The following is a 15085-nucleotide window of genomic DNA, read 5'->3' on the forward strand; positions in this document are numbered from 1 at the left end:
AGTATTGACAAAAATTTCACGATTCGATTTCAGTTCACAAGCTTGCAATTCAATTCTGATTTCGATTCGATATCAATTAATTGGGGTATGTATCAGGTAAAGTACATGCCACATTTTCTCAAGAAAAAAAAAAAAATCTCAACTAATGCTGTAAACTATAGACCAGGGTTCAAATATACACAGGTTTTTTTTTATATATATATAAACATTTAAATGGTGGCTGTCAGAAAACATGAAGGATTTGTTCAAACATACAATAAATATTGAAGAACGGGTTAAGTAAAAATACAAAACTATGCAATAGTGCATATATTTAGCAAAACGGTCCTCTCTAGAGTGAATTTTTCTGTTCATTCACTTTATGGACACTGGATGGTTTTTCTGAGGTAAATGTGACATTTTGTTTACAAGCTGTTTTATTGACGTCGTACTGTTGTGCTGTATCTTTCAACATACCTTCTGATGTTCATTCATGTTTATTTCATACTGTAACTAATAGTAAAGAGGAAAAGCTGATCGGTTTACATGCGCTTCGCTAAGTTTGCTTGAACTGAGACGCTACAGCGAATTGTCGCGCCATACTAAAGAGCATCAAAACGTTATTTATTGTTTGAATTTTTTTATAAAATTGGCAGAATTTGAAAGCTGAAACTTATTGTGCTTATTGTGATTTAATGAATGGGAGACACAACAATGTTTTGTTCATTCATCAACTGAAAACAGCATAGATTAAAAGATTGATTCTTGGGATGAAAGACTTGGTTCTTGCAGAAGTTCACGAGTTCACACTTACATATAATTTGAAGGGGTAAAGTTTAATGCGTATTTGGCGTGCTGTCCAGAGGGAGGGCTCCGAGCTCGGAGTTCGGCCCGAACCCAGAGTACTCCCCCCGTATGTAAGTGTTTAGGACTAGAAGCGTGGAGAAGGGGTGGTGGAGGGATGCTGCAAAAACTGTCAATGGAATGAGGTGAGACTGCTGAGTGTATATACACCTCTTACCATTGATTGCTGAGTGCTCTCCACCTGTGTTAATTATCTGAACGTGCTCCTCCCGAACCTTGTTAATAAAACATCATTTAATCGATTAAAATCGAGAAATTTATGTTTTTAACCCAGGTTTGGAACAACATGGAGGGAATTGGGCTAAATGATGACAGAACTTTATTTATCTTTAAATTAATCCTTCTAAGTTCTTCATATTAGCCAACCCTGGCTTTTTTAATGCCTAAAACACAGTGACAGCTGGTTATTTATTTATTTTGTATTAGTCATAGACAAGATCTGTGGTGATGAATAATCTGTTCAACTTCCTACAGTAGCAATGTTTTCACTCACTCATGACCCGGTAACCACTGGTAACATATTCATGGTGTGTAAGTGGACAAATCCCACAGTGACAAAAATAAAAAATCAAGCATCAACATAATAATGCAAGCTAGATTTGAACCCACAATGCTCATATGATGGCCCATATATAATCTGCATTTTTTTTTATTTTTTTTTTATTGAAGTGTATAATTATGTGGATTGGATTTAAACCGAGCTAAGAGTACAGCATTCATACTGGTAGCTGAAAGCATAGACTAATTAGCCATAATTTTGATTAAATATATATGCACGTTACTAAGGACATGGATAATTTTCCAAAGAAAATACTTTTTTGTGAATGCCTGCACACGAATACCAGTGTGACGAAACCTGTTCACTAACCACTATGCCACGACTGCCAGTTTATTAATTTCTAAGGCTGTACATGATGAAATATGTGCTATCTGAAAACTCACAGGCATCAGGGTGTCAACATTTCCCAGAGTCCTGAAAAGCAAGTGACCCTGCAAAGAAAATTCTTTAAATTCTTTCTATTTTGTAATGTTTGTTTGTTCCACTTATCAGTTCTGAAATTGTCCTGTCGTGCTTTCTGAATCAACATCTATACAAAAAATACAAAAAAAATCTAAAGAGTGTTAAGTGGTTTTCAAGTGACATAATGCTCTCTGCCTTTTGTGAGAATGAAGGTCATTGATGTGGGTGGAGATGGAGGATGTTTGGAGATTGAAGACTGTTTTGCAATAGCAAAATTATATTTTAACACCTTTAAGTATCCTCACATGTGCCTGTACAAAAAAATTCTAGTTTATCAGCATCTTAATTAACAAAGTGATCCTCATTTACAACCATTTGGCTTTTACCATTAAGTGGCCATTATATTGAGCCTGTCTACTCCGAAAGGCTTGTCAGTTTTTTCACTAGAGCAGGGGTGGCGAACGTCGGTCCTGGAGAGCCACAGTCCTGCAAAGCTTTGCTTCAACTGGTCTGAAGGGTCAGAGATAGTCTTATATTGGGGAGATAAGAGGGTCTGTATCTCTTACCATTGGAGAAAGCGTAACGGCTAACTTGGATCACGTGAGGCACCTCAGCCTATCGTGTAATGTCAGTGACGTCAGTGACCGGCCGCCATTCAAAGTATTATGGTAGTCAGCGACAGTTTACGTTAACCAGTTTCTTGTGGATTTGCGTGTTGGTCTTGTGAATAAATGTTCTATATTTGGTGTTATATCGCTAATAAACGTACAGTAGGATTGCAATGTTTTTTTGTGGAATGTGCTTTCCTGCAGAAAAAAAAGAGCACAAATATCTCTATCAGCTGCAACTTACTAATCACTGCGGCGCATACAACTACATTTAATATTATACTAAAAACTTAATACATATTTAATTCATTAAAATGATATATATATTTTCACCTTCATTTGTTAAAAGCATTATATCATCACCATTAGGCACACAGCAGTCATAAATCATTACTATACAAGTCTAACCAGCGATGGAAAGAACACTTCATGTTTTATTTTAATTAAACAACATACATTATAACACAATATTTATTTCTGTCAGGACCACTATCGTCAAATACGATTGACAATTAGCATTCAGTTAGGATTGGCGGTATGGTTCTGTTCTGGGCAAGAACTCCCTGCGCATCCATGCAGCCTAGCATGGATAAGAGCAGGGAGAGCAGCAATACAACCTTAGGGTAAACAGAACAGAACCAACGTTGATGTATTGCAGATATCATTCATTCGAGATTTTAAAGTACAACATAATTCGAGAATTTATTCTGATTCAAGGGGAATCAGAATGCCAAATCCTGACTGACGGGAGGAGGAGCTGGGGATGCAGGGTAATTAGCTCACTCTCCCAACAAAGGCCTATGAAACTTCCCCCAAAACTAACATCCCAAATGAAGCTAACACACTGGCAGAACCCGGTGTCCTGTTACAGGACACATTAAGACTGATAAGACTTTTTATGACCCCAAAAGGAATTTGCAGAGAGTTGTGACTAAAATAAACCCTTTTAATCCTATATATTCTATATATTACCACTTGAGAAATCTATAAACATGTATCTAACTTTCCCATCTCATGATTTTCCTTTTATGTGTTTGGCCTATGTATTCATTCAACTCTTTTGGATTAATGTTTCAGACTTGCATACTATGGTTAACCAAAATCATGTGTAGCATTGTTTAGTCACTATAAACTCCAATCTTCATCCCCCATTTGTTAATTTACATTACATTTTGCTAACTTTGTGATGCATTAATATTATAAGAATCTTGAAGATTCCTTTGTTAAACAACCCAATCGAATTACATGTTCAAAGGCCTGCTTGAACAAAAGGTCGTAAAGAAATTCCCTCCAAAAGGAACAACTTCTTATTGGCTCACAACCCTCCAGAGGGTGTGACATCTTCACGCTATAAAATCACTGATCACAAGATCACGCTCTTAGTCTCTTACTCTCTTAGTTCCTTTCTGAAATCCTAATGTGAAGATGATGCTGGACTAGAAGTCTTCTAAGGAACCCCCCAAGCTTGTGCCAGGCTGCGGCCTTGTCTTTCCATTCACCAAAGATCCTCTGACTCCCACTGGTTCTTTCTCTCATCAAGACAACATCAGCAAAGATCAACTGGAGCTTCAATAAATTGCATCAGGACAGTTTAATTCAAATGAGCGAGACATGCAAGAATCAAACTTAGGGCCCTATTTTAATGATCTAAGCGCATGGCGCAAGTTCACTTAGGGCGTGTCCGAATCCACTTTTGCTAGTTTAACGATGGGAAAAATGGTCGGCACACAGGCGCATGGTCTCAAAGGGTTGCCCCAATTCTCATAATGAGTAATGGGTGCGTTTTGGGATTTACATGCGTTAAACCAATCAGAGTCTCATCTCCCATTCCCTTTAAATGCTAGTTGAGCTTTATTCATTAAAATGCATAATATCAGCATCATATTCAAACATGCAGTTATAATAGTCATTATCATTCAAGTCTTATCATATCTGGTCAATCCTGAAAGCCAAAGAATAAAAAACTTCTGTATTTTTCTACTTTTTACTAATATACAATATCACTCAATATTTCTATACTATGGTAATACCGTAAATGAGTCTTACCTGTCGCGACATTCCCTCTGCCTTCTCTTATAAAATAACCTTTTTATCATAGGAAAATCTACAATATCGTTCCCAACAAAAGTATTGTTTACCGTAAAACATGTTGAAGATTAGCGGACAGGCAGACGATTCATAAATAAGTTATTTCCTCACAAAAGTGGTTTATTCAGTGTAGTGAAGCCTCTTCTCCATTGACATCCATTGACAAAAAAACGGTCTCTGGCCTCCTTCCCTGTGTAGGTTACCGACACAGCCGCAGCGTTAGCATTAGCTGCAATACTTTTTTGGTTAAAGGTTGCAGGTTTGCGTTCCAGTGGCTTTGGAAGGGTTACTAGAAAGCTACAGACAGGTTTGATTTTATCCGGGTTGGAGCAACAATTCGCCACCCCTGCTCTAGTGCATAGCGGTTTGATTGTGGGTAGATCATACTGTATATTAACAGTTCTGGAGCAGCGTGTGAATTCCAGAAACTAGTGCTCTCACTACTGTAGTGTCTCTGTCGCCTAGCAACAGGGAATTTCAGGGCCAAATTCACATTCCTCTTATTGGTTAGGCCTGCAGTTTATTGGCTATTAATGGATTTGGTATTCTTTCTGCAAGAGTGTGTTTGTGTATGTGTGTGTGCTCAGAATAATTAGAAGGGAAGCTGAGAATGAATGTACATGACTCTTTTATTAGAATGTTGCTTTTTATGCTGTAGATAAGTACATAATTTTGCTTGAGGGTTATTGGTTCATAAAAGTGAAACATATTAAGTGAAGCGGTGAAAGAGATTAAACAATTAAGAAATTGGGATCTTTTTATGCCATAAATAGCTAGTTTTAACAGGCAGTAAATGTAAATGGTGATGGTAACCTATACAATTTATTTAGAGCTAATTAATCAATAATGACTATTTGCAGAAATTAAATTGTTGATTTACCACAGCAACATAAATTCGAATGAAAATACATTGAAAAAAATGTTTGACAACAAGTCTAAAAATGGGATAATGTTGAAATAAGCTGGTTTTATATAAAGGAACTGTGTGAAGGTGTGATGGTCGATCACAACTCATTTTACTTTTGTAATAGTTTTTCAAGTAAAAAGAAATTTTGTTTTGAACAATTCTTGTTTTTGTCATTCAAGATGCGGGTTGAAAAAAATGACAGGCCTTGGTGATGTCGACCAAAATGGAAAGTTATTTCAGAGGCAGAGCACTTTTTTTTACAATTTGATGAAAAATTGCGACTCAGATGTATTGTGATTAAAAGGCCTTTATTTAATTCTGAAAACATATTTTCTTTATAATATTACTCCTAATCTTTTGCTTTGTACTGTACATGAAAATTCTGCCTTTTTATAAGAATGGATAAAGTGCATGTGTGACCATGAACAACCTGTTTTATTCTCTATATTGTGCACAATTCTCTAGTGTTGAGTGATCAGCAAGCAAGTTGAATAAAAGCCAGTAAAACATAAATGTAATTATAATTATCTATTAATTTGACTGAATTAACATAATGCATTAGGTTACATCAAAGTAGTTTTTTATAGTGTAACCGCTAGATTATCATTCACTTCAGCATATTATGTAACTCAGTATACTATTCAAAATAGCAAATGTGATTGAATTAAATTTAACGATAAAGACGATTTCAGTACTGCAAAAGGATTTCTTTTAATATCATCTGTAGAAAAGGTTCATTTAGCAGCATATGCTATGTGAAGGCCCATAAGCCCAGACAAAGTGATCTCCCTGTAATATTGTAATACGAGAATGGCTTACTTGAATTATTCACTGTATTTGCTCTGAAGTGCTTGTAAATGCATTTGTGAATAGCGAAAAGCACTTTGTTTTTGTTCAGGGATGGATAACTGTGTCTCTTGCTTTCTGCTCTGTGAAGCCATCTAGAAGATGCGTCGCATTAAAGATTTAGCGTGGTTCAAGAGTATCGGTCGGTAATAAACTGTCAGAAGTTCGCGCCGTGATTTAACAGGCCGTTCTTATGCAAAAAAAAAAAACACCGGTAAATGTGCGTTCAAGCTCAATTTTATCATAGATAATTGAGGCTCATTTTCATACAATACTGTCATTTTCCTCATCCTGATGTGAACATTTTGTTCAGAACATTCTGAACTCTGAATGCTTTGAAATTGCACTAAATACCTGTACTATTATGCATTCAGTGTTTACTCACCTCATCCGCTATCAGTTCAGTCACTATACTGACAGAGACTTACAGCCTGATAAAATGAAAGCTGTGCTGCCTGTGTGTGAGTATGTAAGCTGTTGAATGATATTTATCGGGTCAGTGAATGTAATTATTTTATGGTCAGATGGGATGATAAAGAAGGGTGCTCGATTAAAAAAAAAAAAAAAAAAAAGCAGTATCATTGTAATTCAAATCAACACCAGTCCAGTACTTTTACACATTCATCACTAAAACACAAAGGGTGTTAAGAACTGAGTGAAGTTTTAAATGTGCAATGAGATCTGTGGAACAGTGATGGATTGTCAGAGCGCAGTGGGATTGGTCATTAAAACTTTGTTCTGCTGAATACATAAGTGTGAAAAAAAAGTATTTGGAATATGTATAGTTTATGGTATATAGGTGTGTGTGTGTGTGTGTGTGTGTGTGTAGGTTTATATTACACAAGGATCGTAAAACCTGGGATCACCTTGTGGGGACCACGAGGGAAATAGTTTCATAAACATACTACATTTTTATTTATTTATTTATTTTTATATAAAAATGCAGAAAGTTTTGTGTGATGGGTAGGTTTAGGGGTTAGGGTTAGAGTAAGGGGATAGAATAATCAGTTTTTACAGTATAAAAACCAATATGTCTATGGAGAGTCCCCACAAAGATACCAAGTTGTGTGTGTTTGAGTACACATTTATTACACAAACACATTAAGGGCCCTATTTTAACAATCTAAGCACATGGTCTAAAGCGCACGGCGCGAGTGCACTTAGGGTGTGTCCGAATCCCCTTTTTCTAGTTTAACGACGGGGAAAATGGTTGTAACTGACGAAAATAATTGTTAAGGCGAGACACGGCAGGCAAAAACATCGTTTTTTTTTTACTGGACAATTTTGAGATTTTTGGATATTTGTCTTCAATAACATGTCTTCTTTCAGACTTGTGTTGAAAAAAAGTCCGAAATACACATTTAGGTCTTTATTTTATTACACTTTGTCTGTTTGCGTCTGTAGATTTCTCATAAATTCAACAAAAGTTTGCGTTCTAAATCAACATGCTGCTCCGCGATCTCTGCCGGCACCCTTTCATCACAAGCACCGTTAGGAAGCTCTCTCTCTTGTGTACAATCCTGTCGGATCCAAATATGGTCATTTCCTTTTTATCAGCAACCAATCGTGAAAGTAAAAGGGCTGAATGCGCAATCTCATTGGCTGATGAAAAATCTTTAAAGCCCGTTTTCTCAAAATGACTTTTCTCTCATACTCTAAGTCCGAAATCTCCACTTCAGTAGCACCTATATACACCAAACTTTCCAGACTTGTACCTAGTTATATTATGAAGACATTTACTGAGGGATTTGTAAATATATTATTCCTAGCCTGATTTATATAACATTTTATTCCAAAAAACATGGCGAAAATATTTTTTTTAAGGCTATTGACAGTATTTTCTGATTTACAGGATAACAAAAGTAGATATCCATAAATCCCTCTGTAATTTTTTTCCCATCTAATATGTGTACACAATGAAAAAATTATTTTTAACCTGGCTTTATCCAATACTCAGATATCGTTTTTTTTTTAATATATGCAAATTAGTGCATATTTGATTAGATGTTGCCTGATTTGCATATTTTAACATTAAATTACAGAAAACTTGTAATATATTTTTTTCTCATCTTAATGTAGGTAATCAACTGGGAAAGTTTCATGGTGATATCTGCTAGTTAAAAATGTTACCCTATTCACCTGTAGTGTCTGGCCTTAATGTCATTTTAATCCTTCCAATCAAAATTTGCGCTCCTAACATCAATAGCTGCTTTAACTTGTAAATGAGTGACCATGATATAAGCAGGATAACTCATGGCTATGTATGCATTACACAATTTTAATGTTGGGTGGCTTTTTGCCTCAACGCCGTGATTTGAAATGGTGTAATGCACACATACAGATGGTGGACAACCAGAATGAGACTTTTACCGCCGCCGTTCCCGCGGCGGCAAAATTGGGATGTGTATTTGCTGCCTTTTACCGCTGAGTGGCGCTGTAATCACAGACTTTGAAAAGTGTCAGTTTATTCTCTTTATGACGTAATCTGCCGCGGCAGTAATCTGAGCTGAGAGGCCACAGATAAATTCAAGATAAATGTTGTGGTTAAACGAATTAAAATTCATTAAATTTAAACAAAGTAGACACGTTAAAAGTGTGTGCCCAGTTTTTCTATAATTTAGAAAGGCTATGTCAATAGGTTACTTGTCATTTACTTACATAAAATTAAAACATTTTCAGGACTTGCAGTTACTAACCGATGTTAGTCGGTTTAAGCATTCTTTGTTATATTCAGAATTAAATAGGCTTACATGTTGTTATGATTATCAATTTAATTATTTAATAAATAATCAACCACAATGCCTATTACTGCCGCAGCAAAAATAAACCAGTCGAATTTCAAAGTCGAAGCGAAATGATTAGGCTATACCGGGTGCCGCAAGTGACAGGGCAAAACAGCAGCAACTGCGGCATTTTAAAAGGTAAGTTTCCTATCTGTTTATTTAAAAAAAAAATTGAAAAAATAAAAATAAACATTGCGCAAGATCTTGTAAAAAAAAAAAAAAAAAAAAAAAAATTCATTATTTGAACAAAAATGAGACTGATTGAATATGTAAAAATATAAACAAACAAAGTAGAGAATAAACCAACCTTTTAGGGAAAAAATATAGGCCTATTATGCTACAATAGAATTGGTTAACATTAACGAAAGCAAAATATGTAAAAATACATTTAAAACAAAATAAAACAAAACAAATTCGTGGCCGAATTCAAATCGGTTCAAATACCGAACAAACAGTAGTAGACCTAGGCTATTCAGATCATAGCTCTGTGGTCAATGCATTAACAATAGCCTCTCGGAGCTTCAAACGATCTGAGATCGAATCTCAGTGTAGCTGACAGTGTTTATGTTTTTCCGTTCTTGATGCGTAAAAATGCATCTGTTTATTAAAGTCAATCGTCTTGTTTAATTATCAATTGTACATTACAACATAAATTTGCAACATTCCAGTTGTGCCGCTGCAAAGACGACACTGATGAATCTGATGAAGGAAGACTGTCAGCCGATTGCACCAGAAAATGAAGATGATGAAGCTCGTCTTTAATCTGCTAAATTATTTTTTTTGTGTGTGTGAATCATTGAGATGACTGACAGTGATACCCGGCCATAGCAACGGAAGACATTTTTCAAAACAGATCGAACAAATCAGAAAAATACTTTCAATACAGTATTACTTTCAATTAAAAAATAAACAATGAAAATGTAAAAGAAAAAGAAAATTAATTAAGTTTGAAAACCCATCGCACATTTCAAGGTATGAATAAAGTGTCGGGACAGTTTATTTATTTAAACAGGGTTGCATCGATAGAGTTTATTCCCTTTGTGATGCAAAATAAGAAACACAGAATCTTATTCTTGCAACATTTTAAATTTCTATTGTCAAAGAAATTGCAGCTAAATTAAAAAATCAAAACGGTACAAAACGAAAAAAGTTCAAAGCAACATAAATTAAGAACAGGCGTTTTTCTTTGCCTCTCTCGCGCTGGATATTTTTTTACTAAGTTTGGTCTCCCTCACTGCGCGCGGCGGGTCTTTCTCGAAATTAAGCATTAATAATACAGCTGATAATACTGTATGTCGCTGTGTGTCATCCACACAAATCACGAAAGAAAAAATCGGTTAATTTAATTTGTAGAGGATTTTTTTTTTAACTCAAACATTAACACTGAAATAAATGAAACTAAATTATTGTAATTTTTTTGGCACACCACGACGAGTGGCGCTATGCATTGTTCTAAAGCCAGGTTTTATTCTGGCATGTTGAATTAGTGTTGGACAAACGCGGCGGCGCGTTCATTTGAATGAAGAGCGTTTGAGCGAACACACACTGGAACGTTAGGCCATGTCGCAACGAGTGAATCGTGGCCGAGTGGTTGAACTTACGTTACGATCATATAGATGACACGGGTTCGAATCCCGAACTATAGACTACTAATATTTTTATATTAGCCTATTAATGCGTTTAAACGACAAACAATAAAATCAGAACCAGTATTCTGTTGCGTTCATGGTTTCAGTGGCAGTAACAAATAGCTTTTGTTCCTTCAAAGATACAACATGCCTTGCTGAATTCACCTTACAATAAAACGAGGTGGGTCGCGAATTAAAGAGCTCTGTATCTGCTAAATTGAAATTGTGTGTGGAAAACCTTTAAATACAATCAATAAAACTACAATATATAATTTAATAAGATATAGGGCCTACTGTACATAGGCTATGGACTTTTGGAGATTTTGAGATTAATCCTTAAAAGAATTTAGCCTTTGCCTGCTCATCAGGCTGGCTCCGACACTCTCCATATGAAAGACGGAACATTAACACCTCTGTCCTGCACCCCCACGATAAAGCAACTATTGCCTTCTCCAAACCCCCCACAGGCTAGCTGAGTTTGCAAAACAAAACAAAGAGTTTGCCACTCGTCGTGGTGTGCCAAAACACTGTGACATTTTGAAAAGCCGTGGATGCATTACTGCCACTGAAACCATGAACGCAACAGAATACTGGTTCTGATTTTATTGTTTGTTGTTTAAACGCATTAATGCATTAATAGGCTAATATAAAAATATCAGTAGTCCAAGTTAGTTCGGGATTCGAACCCGTGTCATCTAAATGATCGTAACGTAAGTTCAACCACTCGGCCACGATTCACTCGTTGCGACATAGCCTAACGTTCCAGTGTGTGTTCGCTCAAACGCTCTTCATTCAAATGAACGCGCCGCCGCGTTTGTCGAACACTAATTCAACATGCCAGAATAAAACCTGGCTTTAGAACAATGCATAGCGCCACTCGTCGTGGTGTGCCAAAAAATTTACAATAATTTAGTTTCATTTATTTCAGTGTTAATGTTTGAGTTAAAAAAAATCCTCTACAAATTAAATTAACACAAAGTCGGCTATAAGAGTCCTTTATAGGCTACGTAAAAAAGCAAAGGGCTTACAGTCTTAACATTTAGGCTACTTTGCTTAAATTCGATACATTTATTTTCAGTAGGGCCTAATAAATTTGTAGGGATGTAATTTCAGTATGCTTTACCAACGCTATGTATTCAGTTAAAGTTCCAAGAGGTCTGGTCTCTATATTTCCTTCCCAGCTGACACTAATATGCAAGTGCACAGCAAAATTCTATTCTAAAAAAAAAAAGTCTATAGGCCTACTATACTGTTGTAGCCATTAAATAATCTCATTTAGTATCATATTTGTTAAAATATTATAATGTTATTTTTTTCCATCTATGTTGAATATGAAAAGTGAACAGCACGAGTAAGATAGGATGCATTATATCGAGAGATGGATATGGAGTGGGTCAGACATGATTTTGACCACTTCATTACGTTTTGTTTAGTAGAAAACCTTTCTTTAAAGTGAATTTCGTTTTCTATAAATTGTATCTTAATTTTAATCAATTTTTCATCAACCAATTGCCTGTATTTAAATAAGTAAGAGAAGCAAATATACAGACACTAATCATGGAGGCGCCCGCGCGGTCACTTGCATTGCACGTCAGCTGGAGCGCATCTCATCCTCCTAACTTAACGAAACTCAGCGTATGCCTCACACAGACATGATAAATACATCAAATACACAAAGCTTGAAATGTCTTCAAACGAAATAATTCAAAACGAAAAGAAAAAGGCTACTCTCTGATTATGTCTATATGTGCATTTCTCTCTAGGTGTGTTCACTACAAATATGGCGATCGTCAACTTCATCTTTGTAGTCGACACTGTCAGAAAACACTAGTTTATTGATAAAAATCAATGCACGCATCACCGGATTTACAAATAGGCTACACATCTTGCTTGTTGCACGCACACATTATGTCGAAAAAACGAAATATTATGTTGAAATAACATTATTATTAATAATACATCTTTTAGAATATTTGATTAAATGCTGATTGTTGCGCTTGTTCAATTTAATAAAATTAAAACTTTAATTGTGATAATTAAAATAATTGAAAATTAAATATTTAGTGGCCAAGTTTTGCTAATTTATTATATAGGCTATTATATGCCTATTGCCTATATTAAGTAGGTCATATTAAGACAAGGCATATATTAGTTATTTTAGCTGTTATGAGAAAAATAAATCTAACGAAATCTAAAATCTAAATCTAATAAATCAAAAAAAAATAATATATATATAACGCCAGTTCAACATGCCAGAATAAAACCTGATTTTTGAACAATGCGTAACGCCACTCGGCCTGGTGTGCCAAAACACTACATTTTAAACTTCAATGTTTAATTCAAAACAATCTCAAAACGCGTTGTGACATTTTTTTAAAGCAGTAGCCAAGCCTATACATTAAGGGCATTGAAACCAGGATCTTAACTAAAACGCGTTCCGAGTAATCTCTCAAAAATTATGCCACACTACTCCATGTATTTTTTTTTTAAGGACTGCTTTTGAAATCACTATAAATTACTATGCAATTGTATCGCTCACGAGAGCTCTTCATTTATCTAATTCCTCAATAGAATAGTAAAAATATTCCGCGTCATTGCTCCTAATATCGTCTCTATTTTTAACTTTTGATTCTATTTTTTCAGTTCTAAAATTTATTCTATCTTTGGTTCTATTCTGTTGTAGCCTAATAGGCCTATTTATATATATGAAAAATATGCCTATTAGGCTTAGGGTTTTATATTTAACCCACTTACATTTTAAAATGCGGCAATTGCTGCTGTTTTGCACAATGTCCCTTTGCGCCACCTGGCGGTCATTTCGGGAACGACTTTGAAATGCGGCTGGTTTATTTTCGCCGCGGTGATTTCGCCGCGGCGGCTGGCGCGGCGGTAATAGGCATTTTGGTTGTCCACCATCTGTAGCCATTGACTGTCCCTCTCTCTCTCTCTCTCACACACACACACAAACTGTATATTTATTGTACATACATTTATATTAAAGGTGCTCTAAGTGATGCTGGGTGACGTCACTTCTTGTTGACGTTCGAAGTATTGTCAAACAAAACGGAGGCTAGCTCGACCCTCCCTCCTCCTCCTCCTCATCCTGTCCCCTCCCCTTCCCTTCCGTGCTTCCTGAAAGTCATGAACCATTTAGAAAAAACAAACTGGATTTACCCACCTGTCCAGCAAAAGCAGAGGCACCTGAATGTCGGATTGGAAGCCCTTCTGCCGGCGGAGTTCTCGCCACCTTTTGAACGCTTTTCTGATGTAAATTCGGGACTTCGCGTTCCTTCTCCTTTTCCCTATTCTTTGTTATTTGTTCATCGGAATGTTGTCTCTTTGGTCGTGTGTCGGCCATATCAAAATTCTCAAGAATATACAATTTTAGCGTTAGTCGTTGTTAGGACATCTCTCCTCTAGCTAACTTCCCTCTTCATGCTTCTCTCTCCTCCACCCCCCCCACCCACCCCAAGTCATTCTTGTCGGTTATTGGCTGGAACACTGTTTGTTATGTTTCGTGGTCCAGGCTGGGCCAGTTTGTTTTTCTTGCCGTTTGAGCCTGGGCTGTCTACAGAGACCGCATTTTTTTACAGTGTGTTCAGGGGACAGGCAGCTAGCGGATAGTGAGGAGATGTTTGCTGGATGTGACAAAAAATGTTTTGGCCTAAAAAACATGTGACATCGCTTAGAGCCCCTTTAATCAAACCAACTAGAAATGCCACTCATTGCTAAAAGCTTCTTAAATAACCTAGCATAACAATGTTGACCGTTGCGTAGGCAGGCACCCCTCACATTTCTATGAGAAAGGATAAATCTCTAGTGTTCATTATAATTTTGCAGTACATTTCTATTAGGGTGCTCACTCCAAAGCCATCCAAATGTTAAGATTTGCTCCCACATACACATGAGAACTCTGTCCCACTCCAAAACACCCCCTCCTCTACCTAGTGAAGAGTACGAGTAGTAGAGATAAAAACAGCAACACTAATGTTTGAACCAAGCAAGACCATTCTTATACCCTTCAACCTCTTTAGCACTAAAAAAACCAACTTGTGGTTAAGGTCAAAGCCCTGCGATGCTCGGAATACCAACTGGATCTCACAATAGCTTTAACCTTTCTACCTTCCTTCCTACCCATTTCTTTTTCTCTGCCTCCCTGTCTCTGTTTCTGAAACGTGTTTACTCCTTGTAACGGGACTAACGCTCTCATTAGCCACACTAAGGTGCAAGAACTTACCTTTGATGGCTCTCTTAATTAGCAGCCATTTTAAATCTCTTCAGCCTGGGGATTTCATTGGGCTACACACACACACACACACATCCTTCCACATATTGGGCTGGGAGGCTGCTCTTGCTCTAATTTATTCCCTTGTGTTGGCTACCCTGTGTGCCTGTGAAGTTGAGAGAGTGTATGTGATAAG

This window comes from Rutilus rutilus, assembly GCF_951802725.1.
Source record: "Rutilus rutilus genome assembly, chromosome: 2".
Classification (NCBI taxonomy): Eukaryota; Metazoa; Chordata; class Actinopteri; order Cypriniformes; family Leuciscidae; genus Rutilus; species Rutilus rutilus.